Below are 16,869 nucleotides of genomic sequence, written 5' to 3' on the forward strand. Positions count from 1 at the left end.
CTTGGGATGCTTGCAGTGAAAGTAATTCCTTGATGCCTCTTTCTGAAATATGACTTGGTTCAACTCGTCTTTTTTTACCCTGGCTATACATGGCTTTCTTGAACTGACTGCTGACTGACTGGATGTGGAAGAGGAGATCATTGGCTAAGAAAGTTGAAGTTGGCATTTCCTTCACAAAATATTATTTAATGTCACACATATCGCTGTTATGAAGCCTCTGTTGATGCAATTATTTGTGTAGTCTGTCCTGTTTTCACTGCATCCAACTGTGAAATGAAGTTGTTGAATTGCTGATTTGGACTGTTTGCTTTAAGTCATCTTTTGTGACATTCTTTGAAAGTGGATGTTTTCTTCAGAAATTTCAGAACAGGAAAGGCTTTACTCTCAAGATGATTAGGGAGATAGTTACATGTTGGAATAACATCAATACCTGAATCTGACTTACAGGACTATACTTGCTCACTGATATACTATGTATATAAAAGTATGTGGACACCACTTCAAATTAGTGGATTTGACTATTTCAGCCACACCTGTTGCTGACAGGTGAATAAAATCGAACACAAAACCATGCAATCTCCATAGACAAACATTGGCATTAGAATGGCCTTACTGAAGAGCTCAGTGACTTTAAACGTGGCACCTTCATAGGATGCCACCTTTCCAACAAGTCAGTTTGTCAAATTTCTGCCCTGCTAGAGCTGCCCCGGTCAACTGTAAGTGGTCTTACTGTAAATTGGGTACGTCTAGGAGCAACAACGACTCAGCTGCGAAGTGGTAGGCCACACAACCTCACAGAATGGGACTGTCCTTGGTTACAACACTCACTACCGATTTCCAAACTGTCTCTGGAAGCAACATCAGCACAATAACTGTTCGTCGGGAGCTTCATGAAATCGGTTTCCATGGCCGAGCAGCCTCACACAAGCCTAAAATCACCATGTGTAATGCCAAGCTTCAGCTGGAGTGGTGTAAAGCTTGCTGCCATTGGACTATGGAGCAGTGGAAACGCGTTCACTGGAGTGATGAATCACGCTTCACCATCTGGCAGTCTGACAGATGAATCTGGGTTTGGAGGATGCCAGAAGAACGCTACCTGCCCCAATGCATAGTACCAACTGTAAAGTTTGGTGGAGAATGAATAATGGTCTGGGGCTGTTTTTCATGGTTCGGGCTAGGCCCCTTAGTTCCAGTGAAGGGAAATCTTAACTCTACAGCATACAATGACATTCTAGACGATTCTGTGCTTCCAACTTTGTGTCAACAGTTTGGGGAAGACCCTTTCCTGTTTCAGTATGACATGCCCCTGTGCACAAAGCAAGGTCCATTATACAGAAATCGTTTGTCGAGATCGGTGTGAAAGAACTTGACTGGCCTGCACAGAGCCCTGACCTCAACTCCATCAAACACCTTTGGGATGAATTGGAACGCCGACTGCGAGCCAGGACTAATTGCCCAACATCAGTGCCCGACCTCACTAATGCTCTTGTGGCTGAATGAGTCCCCGCAGCAATGTTCCAACATCTAGTGAAGAGCCTTCCCAGAAGAGTGGAGGCTGTTATAGCAGCAAAGGGGGCACCAACTCCATATTAATTACCATAATTTTGTAATGAAATGTCCGTCAAGCAGTTTTATCAGAGATTCTGTAAAGGCCCTCCCTCATGACATAATTCATAAAAATATAGCTGTTGCTGTGTCCTCAAGGTTTGTAGTTTCTATAGAGACAATCTCCATAGAGATAATCTTAAGAGAGTCAAAAATAAACTGTGCCCAGTAGTGTACTTTTTTGGTGGTTACCCCTGAATGACAGATAAATGATTACTCAATCTGTAGGTCAACTTCTCTTTGCCAAGTGCTGGAAGATCAATAAAGCGAGATAGGGATACAGGGTTTCGTATTACAGTGGTGACCTTGCATGAGAATCATAAAGTATAAAAATATCTGTAGTGCTGGTCCGAATTCTTTGTCTACTAAGTACTGCTGATTCTACAACTGCATTGCTTGTTGTTTGGGGGTTTAGGCCGGGTTTCTGTATAAGCACTTTGTGACCTCTGCTGATGTAAAAAGGGCTTTATAAATAAATGTGATTGATTGTTTGCTGCACATTTACTGCATGTGTGTGGTGCTTCTCCCTTTGTAATATTTGCTTGAAAATAATGTTGAGTGCCTTTTATGTGTGGAAGTTGAATGCTAAACATTGAAGTTTCTAATCACTTGTATTTTCTCACAAATTACAATTTGGAGAGATGGGCTATGATCCATGAATCAGTCCAAAACCCAAGTTCAGGAGGCCAACTTTCGGATTTATTGTGTCCTAGGTCGGTTTAGGAAAATTGATGGAAGGCTATGCATAATTAGGGTGATATAAACCTATAGCAACATGATTTTACTAGGATGATATCTCAATTATATTATATTTGTCTGGCGACGTGATTGACCAGATCTTTTGGCACATGTCAAGGCGGTCCTTGGGCTGATTTAAATGTGTAAAGGTGCCCCCATTACCATCACCATTAGGTTAATCTAGGCCAGTCCATCATGGTTTACATTGTGTCTGAATTTGTTTACATTTTATTTCACACTGGAAGCAAACAGGGTAAGCAAAACAACTCATGTTCAAGACAACAACAGTACATGGATGTATTGTTTTGGAATTAATATAAAATGCAAGACTAAATAAATATCTATAACACCGTCCCCCTCCGAAACTAACCATATTTGGTTAGTAGAGACCATACTGAGTATTTCCCACCCCCACTGAGACAGGTAGAACATTTTTCTCTCTGCAAGCCAATTAGCATCCCATGTACAGTCTATTACAGTGTATTGCATTGGATGCTATGGAAGGGCTGGAGAACTAAGTGCTGCTGGGTATGTACGACACAGTGCCCCTCCAAAACTAAACATATTTGGTTAGTGGAGACCCTACTGAGTATTTTCCACCCCACTTTAGCTGATACAAGTACAAAAGTTATCTCTATAGCCCAATATTCACAACATACCAGTACATACCTTGTGTTGGTTCATTATTGGTATTTTTTTTCTATATTTTTATTTGTTTTCATAAATTTGTTATTGTATTTTCTTGTTGGCATAATAAAAGTGGCCATAGTCAAATTCAATATCATTTGAATTAGTATCCATATTGCAATGTTTTGAAATGCAGGCTTTTATTTTGAAAGTTTCCTTATTATCATATGAAAGTAACGTCGTTGTTTGTGCTGCTGGCAGAATACTACTCAGCTCCTCGCTGTCAAATATTTGGAGCGCTAGTCAGTGGAGAAGGCATTTGGAATAACCGGCCGGCAAGCTGAAAGAACAGAACGGAGACCGTTTTACTTTCCTGACTTCCAAGCCTAACCACAGGTAAGTCAATAAACTGCAAGACGTGATTAATTATGAAATGAATTCGATCGGATTTCCTTGTATTTTACAGCGAAAATGTGCAAGGTAAATAGATGGAGTCAATGGGAAGTTTCATATTTCTATTTCCACTAATACTGCAGCCAGTCCATTTTATTTCTTCACTTTTCACTAAAATAATATACAAGGGGCATTTTCCTTTAATTTACGCTGAGATTAGTCTAGTTTTGGAAGCTATTTTCTTAAATAAAAGTTATCTGGAAGTTTTAGATCGCAATAAAATCGTGTCTTTATTCTTTGTCATTAGATTTTGAAAGTGCGCTTGTCAGCTCTGTGATATGCGACCAAGTTATGTCAACTGAGCATCGTAGTGCATAGTTTATATTCTGCGGACCTGTAATGCACGTGTTATTAATACATCAGTAGAGGTTATTTCTTACATTTGTCTCGGCTCTTGCACATCTGCCACCTGTTAGGAAATACATCGATGGCTTCGTGTCAAGTATATCATTTCCTTGGTGGCTAAATAGGACATGCATTTATTCCAAAAAAGAAGGAAATCAAATAAAAATATATCTCTCCATCTAATTATTAGGTTTTAGGTTCTACAGCTACAGTGATCGTTTGGCGCAGGTCAGTCCACCTTGATTGTAGGCAATGCGTGAGATAGAAGACTGTCTGCGAAGACTGATAGGCTAACGGTTTCGCTTTGTGTAGCCTGGTGATAATGCTGTCAATCAATGGGCTGCATTCCTTTATCCAAATCCATTTTTCCGACGTAAGGTCATGTGTTTTGTTGTCTGTTAGGCTATATGTTGTGTTTCAATGGAAGAACTGTTTTGCCTACAGTGCCCAGAATGCTGTTTGAAAATGTTAGAATAAGTGGATGAGACTGCAGCAATCACCAATAGCTGTATTCACTTTTTTTTTAACCTTGTTTGACATTGACAGATAATTTTCTATACACGATTTATTGCAGGATAGAATGGGAAAAAAGTGATTTAGTTCTGTCCTTGAGCTGTTCTTGTCTATTCATGTTCTGTATCATGTCATGTTTCATGTTTTGTGTGGACCCCAGGAAGAGTAGCTTCTTCTTTTGCAACAGCTAATGGGGATCCTAATAAAATACCAAAATAACATACCAAATACCAAGTCACAACCATTTTTTCTATATGTTTTATGCAGTATCTGTGGGTGCGTGTATGTGTGTGTGTGTTTTTATGTGTGCTCGTGCATGCCTGTGTGTGTGGTGTGTATTTTGCATTGACAGACTGATTAGGGCCTGATCTATCTGTGGCCTGGTGACCTGGCATGTTCTGAGCGTGTTGTTCTGCCACCTGCCTGCCCAGCTACCAACCATCACTCTTGGCAGGCAGGTTGAGGAGGAACACACAACACATTGTCATGGTTGCTTATTGACAACACCAATGGAGTACAGAGAGATTTTATTGAGTGGGTGGGGCAATGAAAGGTGTGTGTGTGTGTGCCTGTGTGTGTGGGGGGACAGAGAGAGGGAATGGTTCTATTCATTGTAACAAAATGGACGGGCTTTATTCAGTTGCAAACTATCATGCCAATCTCATGGACTGACACTCCTTTTATCTATAACTCCTATTATCCCCAACACAATTCCTCAATTCCAAATCAAGTGGTGCAGGGCTGTCGTTGGGATGAAACACAAACTCAGGATTGGGGCTTTAATCGCCATCTATAATAAAGTCAACAGCTATTATTTCTGCACACTTTGCTACTGTGCTAACTCTTAGGATAGGATAGGCATATGTGATCCCTGTCCCTGCCCCTGTCCCTATCCCTGTCCCTGTTGTTTGACTGCTGCGGCTGTGCAGTGAGATGAGATGGCTTTGACTGGCAGACTTGGGTGAAAATTATATTTTAAATCTTTCAAATGCTTTTTAGCGATTTCTTTTAGTGCACTATATAGGGAATAGGGTGCAGACTGTAATTAGTCCCATTCTGTCTGGTATGATTTATAGAGCCTCCATCTCAGTGTGAAGGTGATCTATAGGATACTGAAAAACAGTACCCTATTCCCTATATCAGGCCTGGGCAATTCCAGTCCTCGAGGGTAACACTTTTCCCCCATCCCTAACAAACACACCTGATTTAAACTAACTGCATTTTTAACTGAAGATCATGATTAGTTGATTGTTGGAGTCAGGTGTGTTAGCTGGGGCTGGGGCAAAAGTGTGACACCAGTTAGGGCCCGAGGACTGGAATTGCCCAGGCCTGCCCTATATAGTGCACTACTTTTTACGAGAGCCTTATGGGACACAGCTCTGTATATCCTCCTCAGCCCTGCACCTGTTCTCTCCTGTAGCTGTGGTTGTAATCATTCTCAGTGTATTGGAAGCAATGCGATTGACACTGTTGACAATGATATGATGAGCCTTGTCTAGGAGCACAACACCACTGTTTCACACCCACTTTCTAGGTATGATATGTATGAGTGATGCTGACTGTAATCAACTTTTCAATGCATTTGGTACATTACTTCCATGTGCTAACTGTAAGATGTTTTCTGGTCAAGGTTACATCATTATACAAACTGTTAACGAAGAGGAATGAATTGTTGGTTGGTTTGAATATAAAATAGGTTTACACACACAACTCTCTCTCTCTCTCTATCTCTCTTTTTTCTTTCTATCTGTGAATGCAGCAAATGTATTCACATTTCATATTTAGGCCTATTTTTACTCCTGGTGAAGCTGAGCCCAGGGGCTGCCTCTTGTAAAGTGGTCAGGAATGGGGCAGAAACTAATACATTGCCACCACACCTCTACAGCACGTCTCTACAGGGTTTAACAAATGATAACCAGGAGACTGTCTGCATCCGAAATGGCACCCCATTCCCTATTTAATATATACCTATGTAGTGAATAGGGAGCCAATTGGGATATAGCCTAGGATGGAGGGATGGAGAGAAAGATGGAGGGAAGGCCCATTTATTTTAAGGTATCTGTAACTGACAGATGCATATCTGTATTCCCAGTCATGTGAACTCCATAGATTAGGGCATAATTATGTGACTTCAATTGACTGATTTCCTCATATAAACTGTAACACAGTTAAAATCTTTAAAATTGTTGCATGTTGCATTTATGTTTTTGTTCAGTGTGGCAGGATGGAGGGAAGGACAAGGCTGGAAGGTAGAGGAAATGAAGAGAAAGAAAGAAGTAGTCGCCTTCTTTCTTTCTAAAGGGGTAATGAATCATACAGTGTCGTTCCTGACAGGACTAGGGCGTTAGGTCCTATTTCAGGAGAAACAGAGAGTGAAAAGGAACACTGTCTGCCTGAGAACATCCAATAGAGATTTGATGTGTGAAATCTGTGCTACATACTTTGATATGCCATTTAGCTGATGCTTTTATCCGTAGCAACTTACAGTCCCACGAGTGCATATATTTTTTATATGTGACCCCAGAGGGAAATGAACCCATAACCTTGGCGTTTCTAGGACCTTGCTCTTATTAACTGAACCACACAGAATTACACATTGCTTTTTATTTTCATCTTGCATGTTTGTTTTAGTTACTACTTCCATTTCACCTCTGATTTAAACAGCTTATTTCACCCTATGGTTCTTTCTTTCAAGTGGCCTTTTAATTGCTCCCCTGCCTCTGGTCTTGTCAGGTTGTCTCATTGGCCACAATACTGTGTGGTTCACTGGCATGACATCCCCTAACTAAGCTCTCTTTATGCATGTCTTATTTCTCTGTTGTTTGTTTGACTCTTTATCAAAATGCTAATGCTAACCCCTGACCCAGCATGGCACAGCTAGTACACTGCCATGGCACAGCTAGTACACTGCCACGGACTGGCAGGATATATGCTAATTTGGACATTTTCTTCTAGTCAGGAATTAAAGTTCATATTCCACAGCTTCTAATCTAAAACATTAAGATGTGTACTTGTAGATCGTCAGGGGATGTAACTTTGCGCTTCAGTACATGACGTCTAATTTATGTGTCACGAGTTTCTTGACACTATTATGGAACGATATGCAATACCTCAAATATGGTCACGCTACCAGTAGAATGAACACATAGTAAAAACAGCACAGCAGGTAGCAGAAAAGATGAGGGCCTGTCTCAGAGTAGGAGTGTCGATGTACAGTATAGAATCAGGTCCCCACTCTTATTCATTATGATTTAAAAGACTAAACTGATCCTAGATTAGCACCCCCTACTCTGAGACTCATTGTGAATACGGGTCTAGGAGGCAAGGCCGTAACATAACAAGCATCGACTGAGACATGCCAGAACCACTAACAGGACATACAGTGCATTCGGAAAGCATTCAGACCCCTTCACATTTTCCACATTTTGTTACGTTACAGCCTGTATGTTTTTTTCCCTCATCAATCTACACACAATACCCCAAAATGACAAAGCAAAATCAGGTTTTTGAAATGTTGGCACATTTACTAAAAATAAAAAACTGAAATATCACATTGACATAAGTATTCAGAGCCTTAATCAGTACTTTGTTGAAGCACATGGCAGCGATTACAGCCGCGAGTCTTCTTGGGTATGACGCTACAAGCTTGGCACACCTGTATTTGGGGAGTTTCTCACATTTTTCTCTGCAGATCCTCTCAAGCTCTGTCAGGTTGGATTGGGAGTGCCACTGCACAGATATTTTCAGGTCTCTCCAGAGATGTTCGATAGGGTTCAAGTCTGGGCTCTGGCTGGGCCACTCAAGGACATTCATAGACTTGTCCAGAAGCCACTCCTGCATTGTCTTGGCTGTGTGCTTCAGGTCGTTGTCCTGTTGGAAGGTGAACCTTCGGCCCAGTCGGAGGTCCTGAGAGCTCTGGAGCAGGTTTTCATCAAGAATCTATCTGTACTTTGCTCCATTCATCTTTTTCCTGACTAGTCTCATAGTCCCTGCCGCTGAAAAACATTGCCGCAGCATGATGCTTCCACCACCATGCTTCACTGTAGGCATGGTGCCAGGTTTCATCCAGATGTGACACTTGGCATTCCGTCTAAGGAGTTCAATCTTGTTTTCATCAGACCAGAGAATCTTGTTTCTCATGGTTCTGAGAGCCCTTTAAGTGCCTTTTGGCAAACTCCAAGTGGGCTCTCATGTGCCTTTTTACTGTCTATCTGGCCACTCTATCATAAAGACCTGATTGGTGGAGTGCTGCAGAGATGGTTGTCCAGTCCTTCTGGAAGGTTCTCCCCATCTCCACAGAGGAACTCTGGTGCTCTGTCAGAGTGGCCATCGGGTTCTTGGTCACCTCCCTGACCAAGGCCCTTCTCCCCTGATTGCTCAGTTTGGCCGAGTGGCCAGCTCTAGGAAGAGTCTTGGTGGTCCCACACTTCTTCCATTTAAGAACGATGGAGGCCATTGTGTTCTTGGGGACCTTCAATGCTGCAGAAATGTTTTGGTACCCTTTCCCAGATCAGTGCTTCGACACAATTCTGTCTCAGAGCTCTACGGACAGTTTCTTCGACCTCATGGCTTGGTTTTTGCTCTGACATGCACTGTCAACTGTGGGACCTTATATAGACAGGTGGGTGCCTTTCCAAATCATGTCCAATAAATGTAATTTACCACAAGTGGACTCCAATCAAGTAGAAACATCTCAAGGATGATCAATGGAAACAAGTTGCACCTGAGCTCAATTTCGAGTCTCATAGCAAAGGTTCTGAATACTTAGGTAAATAAGGTATTTAAATTTGTTGTGTTTTATACATTTGCTAAAATTTCTAAAACCTTTTTTCACTTTGTCATTATTGACTATTGTGTGTAGATTGATGCAGAATTTTACTTACAGTGGGGCAAAAAAGTATTTAGTCAGCCACCAATTGTGCAAGTTCTCCCACTTAAAAAGACGAGAGAGGCCTGTACATTTTCATCATAGGTACACTTCAACTATGACAGACAAAATGAGAAAAAAAATCCAGAAAATCACATTGTAGTATTTTTTATGAACTTATTTGCAAATTATGGTGGAAAATAAGTATTTGGTCACCTACAAACAAGCAAGATTTTTGGCTCTCACAGACCTGTAACTTCTTCTTTAAGAGGCTCCTCTGTCCTCCACTCGTTACCTGTATTAATGGCACCTGTTTGAACTTGTTATCAGTATAAAAGACACCTGTCCACAACCTCAAACAGTCACACTCCAAATTCCATTATGGCCAAGACCAAAGAGTTGTCAAAGGACACCAGAAACAAAATTGTAGACCTGCACCAGGCTGGGAAGACTGAATCTGCAATAGGTAAGCAGCTTGGTTTGAAGAAATCAACTGTGGGAGTAATTATTAGGAAATTGAAGACATACAAGACCACTGATAATCTGGGGCTCCACGCAAGATCTCACCCCATGGGGTCAAAATGATCACAAGAACGGTGAGCAAAAATCCCAGAACCACACGGGGGGACCTAGTGAATGACCTGCAGAGAGCTGGGACCAAAGTAACAACGCCTACCATCAGTAACACACTACGCCGCCAGGGACTCAAATCCTGCAGTGCCAGATGTGTCCCCCTGCTTAAGCCAGTACATGTCTAGGCCCGTCTGAAGTTTGCTAGAGAGCATTTGGACGATCCAGAAGAAGATTGGGAGAATGTCATATGGTCAGATGAAACCAAAATATAACTTTTTGGTAAAAACGTTGTGTTTGGAGGACAAAGAATTCTGAGTTGCATCCAAAGAACACCATACCTACTGTGAAGCATGGGGGTGGAAACATCAGGCTTTGGGACTGTTTTTCTGCAAAGGGACCAGGACGACTGATCCGTGTAAAGGAAAGAATGAATGGATGGGGCCATGTATCGTGAGATTTTGAGTGAAAACCTCCTTCCATCAGCAAGGGCATTGAAGATGAAACATGGCTGGGTCTTTCAGCATGACAATGATCCCAAACACACCGTCCTCAAGGTCCTGGAGTGGCCTAGCCAGTCTCCAAATCTTAACCCCATAGAAAATCTTTGGAGGGAGTTGAAAGTCCATGTTGCCCAGCAACAGCCCCAAAACATCACTGCTCTAGAGGAGATCTGCATGGAGGAATGGGCCAAAATACCAGCAACAGTGTGTGAAAACCTTGTGAAGACTTACAGAAAACATTTGACCTCTGTCATTGCCAACAAAGGGTATATAACAAAGTATTGAGATAAACTTTTGTTATTGACCAAATACTTATTTTCCACCATATTTAGCAAATAAATTCATTAAAAATCCTACAATGTGATTTTCTGGATTTTTTTTCTCATTTTGTCTGTCATAGTTGAAGTGTACCTATGATGAAAATTACAGGCCTCTCATCTTTTTAAGTGGGAGAACTTGCACAATTGGTGGCTGACTAAATACGTTTTGCACCACTGTACTTAATCCATTTTAGAATAAGGCTGTGACGTAAATAAATGTGGGAAAAAGTCAAGGGGTCTGAATACCTTACGAATGCACTGCATCCTGGATGAGAAGTTAAAATAAGCTGTATTTTGAAAAATAGACCCGTGCCCAGTCTGCTTTCTCTCTCTGAGTGGGTGCTACATTGCTACTGTAGCCACTGACTGAACAGACGCAGTCTGTAACATCCTCTTGTTCCTAAGGCTGTAATGTGGAGCCAAAGTGTGGTCCCTGCCAGACACTGATCTGTAAGTCCACTGCTTGGAATAATTTCACATTTCGAATACTTAAGCTGGTGTTTGATTGATCTTGCCTGGTGCAATGAAACCAATAGAATATTGCACAAGTGCAAATCCCATCCACCTGGCACTCTAGGTAGGCCAAGCAGCAGCTCAGTACCAGAACTTTCATTAAACCACAGGTTAAGAAAAAGCCTGTTAACTACACACACAGCAAGAGCTGGATACTGATCCAATCAGGAGTGTTTCTAACTTCAAAATGCAACAGCTGATACATTTTCAGTTTTACATGTATTTATTTATCACAGGAGTTTTAGTATGCAAAGGTCAAGAGCCATGCGTCCTCCGAAACACAACCCTGCCAAGCCGCACTGCTTCTTGACACATGGCTTGCTTAACCTGAAAGCCAGCCACACCAATGTGTCGGAGGAAACACTGTACAACTGATGACCGGAGACAGCTTGCATGCACCCGGCCCGCCACAGGAGTCGCTAGAGCGAGATGGGACAAAAGGCATCCTGGCCAGCCAAACCCTCCCCTAACCCAGGTAATGCTGGACCAATTGTGCGCCGCCTCATGGGTCTCCCGGTCAAAATGTACATCAAAACTAGACATTAAACTGATGTTTGTGCCCAGTGGGCTATAACCTCAGTTGAACCTTTGTATTATGTGATTAACTTTAGCACCTTTTCCTCTGTTGATATCTTTTTCTGGCCCTTTTACTATCTCCGCGGTTCTAGACGAGAGACTGACATACTATTCCTCAACCTACAAACTGTCAATGTGGTTTACAGGGAAAAACAGCTTTTCTTGTGGGTTCTGAGTTGAGTGAATCTTTTAGTGTTTTAGCTTACTCATGCAGGTCCTGGTTAAATATATATGTGTTTTAATTATTCAGGGAATTCTTGACATCAGAGTTTCAGTGAGATGATCTGTTGAATCTTAGTTACCACTGACAATGATGCGGGTGTATTTTTTTTACATTTGATTTTTGAATTTCAGAAGGTACTTAATCACTTTTCACCTCAATTAAAATTGCCCACAGACAGTTGTGACTGTACTGCCACACCTTGATTCAAAGTAGACATGCTGCCTGACACTGACTGGGAAAATAATGCCTCGTGTCGTCTTTTTCTCTCACATTTGAGTCCTTAATCACTTTTCCGCTCAATATTACCTTAGTTGTTGTAGCATCAGCACCTTCTTTTCAATTAACATGAACCTAGTTGTTGTAGTGTCAGCGTCTTATTTTGAATTAACATGAACCTAGTTGTTGTAGTGTCAGCGTCTTATTTTCAATTAACATGAACCTAGTTGTTGTAGTGTCAGCATCTTATTTTCAATTAACATGAACCTAGTTGTTGTAGTGTCAGCATCTTATTTTCAATTAACATGAACCTAGTTGTTGTAGTGTCAGCATCTTATTTTCAATTAACATGAACCTAGTTGTTGTAGCGTCAGCACCTTTTTTTCAATTAACATGAACCTAGTTGTTGTAGAATCAGTGCCTTTTTTTCTTATTTATTTAAATAAAAAGTGATTCAAATTGGGTAAAAAAGTGCAAAACATTGCAAAAATCAGTTTGAAGATTTGAACTCTATCAAACCTGTGAAAAATATGGGATAAGTGAAAATCGGCAAGGAAGCAACATTTAAGTTATGTGTAGAGTGATTTCTATTGAGAGAGAGAGAGAGCGAGAGAGAGAGAATGGCTCAGTGACAGCTGGGAAACATTACAGCACCTCTAATCCTTTCAACAATGACACCACAGTGCCACGCAGGACACACACACACACACTCTGCTGACGTAATAGGAAACACACCACGTTAACCATATCCTGATACTGACGAGAAACTGAGAGAGGGTCGGCAGCAGTCTGTAGGCCACACACTCACATTCACACACACACAGATGTCTTATACAACCACTGCGAATAGAACATGTCCACGGTCAGTCCCTGACATCTGCACTGCTTTTGAACCGGGTCAATAGAAAAGGCCTTTTAATAGAAACATTAAATGGATTGTAGCATATATGACAAGTGTACCACAGAGGGTTTTAAATAGAGTTGAACATACTGCAGGCAGTGTCCCAAATGGCATCCTATTCCCTATATAGTGCAGAGGGCCCTGATCAAAATGAGTGCACTATAAAGGGAATATGGTGCCATTTGGGATGCAGCCATAGTCCCATATGGCAGGTGGACCACAGAGGTTAGCACAGAGTTGAGTCCTCGTTCTACTTCCTCTAGCTTGCCCTCCTTCCTTTCCCGTCCCTCAGCCTCAGGTACGTGTTGCTGTCTGGGAGTAACATTACAGGGATCATGAATACTTCCATTAGCTGAAGTGCGCTGCTGTTAAATTATTTGTGGTTCCACTAGATCAGTGGTTCCCAAACTTTGTATAGTCCCGTACCCCTTCAAACATTCAACCTCCAGCTGCGTACCCCCTCTAGCACCAGGGTCAGCGCACTCTCAAATGTTGTTTTTTGCCATCATTGTAAGCCTGCCACACACACTATACGATACATTTATTAAACATAAGAATGAGTGCGAGTTTTTGACACAACCCTGCTCGCGGGAAGTGACAAAGAGCTCTTATAGGACAGGGCACAAATAATAATATAATAATAATCAATCATTTTGCTCTTAATTTAGACATCTTACATATAAAACCCTATTTGTTCATCAGAAATGGTGAATAACTCCCCACAGGTCAATGAAAAGAGTGTGCTTAAAAGGATGCACACAACTCTGAAATGTTGGTTTTAGTTCTGCCCACAAATTTTCCATAGGGTTGCGGTCAGGGCTTTGTGATGGCCTCTCCAATACCTTGACTTTGTTGTCCTTAAGCCATTTTGCCACAACTTGGGGTCATTGTCCATTTGCTTGGGGTCATTGTCCAGTTGAAAGACCCATTTGCGAACAAGCTTTAACTTCCTGACTGATGTCTTGAGATGTTGCTTCAATATATCCACATAATTTTCTACCTCATGATGTCATCTATTTTGTGAAGTGCACCAGTCCCTCCTGCAGCAAAGCACCCCCACAACATGATGCTGCCACCCCCGTGCTTTACAGTTGGGATGGTGTTCTTCAGCTTGCAAGCCTTCCCCTTTTTCCTACAAATATAACGATGGTCATTATGGCCAAGCAGTTCTATTTTTTTTCATCAGACATCAAAAAGTACAATCTTTGTCCCCATGTGCAGTTGCAATCCGTAGTGTGGCTTTTTTAATGGTGGTTTTGGAGTAGTGGCTTCTTCCTTGCTGAGCGGCCTTTCAGGTTATGTCGATATAGGACTCGTTTTACTGTGGATATAGATACTTTTGTACCTGTTTCAACCAGCATCACAAGCATCACAACCAGCATCACAAGTTTCTTTGCTGTTGTTCTTTGATTGATTTGCACATTTCGGACCGAAGTACGTTCATCTCTAGGAGACAGAACTCATCTCCTTCCTGAGCTGTATGAAGGCTGTGTGGTCCAATGGTGTTTATACTTGCGTACTATTGTTTGTACACATGAACGTGGTACATTAAGGCTCCCAAGGATGAACCAGACTTGTGGAGGTCTACAATTTTTGGATTTTGATTTATTTTTATTTTCGCATGATGTCAAGCAAAGAGGCACTGCGTTTGAAGGTAGGCCTTGAAATACATCCACAGGTACACCTCCAATTGACTCAAATTATGTCAATTAGCCTATCACAAGCTTCTAAAGCCATTACATCATTTTCTGGAATTTTCCAAGCTGTTTAAAGGCACAGTCAACTTAGTGTATGTAAACTTCTGACCCACTGGAATTTTGATACAATTAATTATAAGTGAAATAATCTGTCTGTAAACAATTGTTGGAAATATTACTTGTGTCATGCACAAAGTAGATGTCCTAACCGACTTGCCAAAACTATAGTTTGTGAACAAGAAATTTGTGGAGAGATTTAAAAATGAGTTTTAATGACTCCAACCTAAGTGTATGTAAACTTCCGACTTCAACTGTATATATAAAAAAAATGTGAATCACATTTTTATTTGGCGTACCCCAGTTTGGGAATACCTGCACTAGATAAAAGAGAATTGTCATATTTGTGACTGGTTCACTGCACCTTCCTCTTTCCACTGGTCCTCATCATCCTCTCTGGACCTGACAGAAATCACATCGGTCTGAAATCACTGCAGCCAGACTCTGAACATAATCTTTACTTCTGTTGTAGCCCTCTAGCCTGGAATATTTCATTTGATGTTTTACTCTAAATGAGTTTAGTATTGTATGAGGCATTATTTTCCATTTTTCAGTCTAGTTGTCTGCTTTGAATCAAAGTGCAACGTGTGACGGATAGGCAGCCACAGATGTTGTGGCTAGTACCCTATAGCTACAGTACATAGGCCTACCTCATACCCCAGCTAACCTCGCACATCACAATCAGCTCTCTAGACACACCCTTTTGCCATGCAACACTACACAGATCTCACAGAACAACACTTGTAACCCGGCTGTTTTTTAGGGATAATCTGTCCAGTCAGTGAGGATACAAATCAGTTATATTAGACGTAATATGATTGCAGGAAGGATCAAATTATAGCACAAATGGCCCGGCATGTAGGTTAACAGCCAGGCTTTGTAAAGGCTATCTGTGAGTTTATTGTTCCAGGCCAGATTAGGATTACTCACCCAGAGATAATTGTGAGGTTAAATAATCCTAATACCGAATGCGTAACAGCAGTACGGATCAACATGTCCATTTCTAATGCACGGTTATGATATTGAATAATTTCCACCTCCATTCTGTCTTTCCCTACATTTCGTGATGCATTGATGCAGCTAGCGTGCTAGTAAATCGCCTGTGACCTGTGACCTGTGATTGTCTGTAATCCATTGGGTCTTTGTAGTACACAAAATATGAAGCGTAGGCTATTATATTATGTCACACAGCGCAAGTGATTGGTTGCCCCTCTTATGCCCCTCCTGTTACCATACTGAGGAAAAGGCACATAAAGATAGATAATACACTGTTCTATTTAATTATATGACACAGCATGCCATTGGTATTTATGTGTGATAACTGATTATGTAAATTCCTGGTATTCTCCAACATGTATTTTCTATAATCCCGGAAGGATTTGATGTTTACCACAAATGTTTATTTTATTTTATCCACAATTTTTCTAGCATTTTCATTTGGTGGTGGTGTATGCATTAAAATATTTGCTGTCTGTTTAATCTCCTGTAACTCTGTTAGTTCACTTTGCACACAGTGTTACTCCTGTTCATCTCTGCAAATAAATTGTGGCAGGACCCAGGAGAAGGCAGCACTTGAATAGTCTTCTTAACCTTCTGTTATTTTGCTGCTATCCCGGAGTTCTTGTCATCTTCTTAAAAGCCTTCTTAATTCTCAGTACGTTGGCTTGCCTCGCTTCCTCACACCTGTGTTGTTGGTGGAAGCCAGTCAGTCCATTGCAAATGGTCAACCCACATTCAGAAAAATGCTGGGTAAATAGTGGACAGAACACACATTGGGTTATTTTGACCCAGCCAGTTGGGTGACTTAGTCGGGTTGTTTTCTTTGAAGTCTGGAGGCGTGGCTTAGTAGGGCTGTGACTTTCCGATAGTTGTTTTTGGCCACCTGTGAGAATAAATGTAATTCCTGTTCATCATGTTAAGTCTGGGCGATATAGAGTTTATAACCAATACCAGAGTATTTTATAGTACCTTTTAAAAAAAAATATATATAATATATATATATATATAACCGTCCAGCTGGTGACCGAGGTCAGCTTGCTGGTGCCCGGACCGCCACAAGGAGTCACTAGAGAGCGATGGAACAAGGAAATTCCCTCCGGCTACTGCGATGCAGTACCTTAGACCGCTGCGCCACTTGGGAGGTCC

The 16,869-nt window shown here is 41.4% G+C and overlaps 1 protein-coding gene across 1 annotated transcript in view; it reads left to right on the top strand.

Annotated features, from left to right (window-relative positions):
* Positions 1-3,263: 3,263 nt before the first annotated feature.
* Positions 3,264-16,869, top strand: part of LOC139380798 (zinc finger protein 385B-like) — a 168,798-nt gene continuing 155,192 nt past the window's right edge. Inside the window, exon 1 of the mRNA XM_071123831.1 lies at positions 3,264-3,366. The gene's annotated coding sequence lies outside the window, so the exon portion shown is untranslated. The remainder of the gene's footprint in view (positions 3,367-16,869) is intronic.

Source organism: Oncorhynchus clarkii, chromosome 22 (genome assembly GCF_045791955.1).
Source record: "Oncorhynchus clarkii lewisi isolate Uvic-CL-2024 chromosome 22, UVic_Ocla_1.0, whole genome shotgun sequence".
Taxonomy (NCBI): Eukaryota; Metazoa; Chordata; class Actinopteri; order Salmoniformes; family Salmonidae; genus Oncorhynchus; species Oncorhynchus clarkii.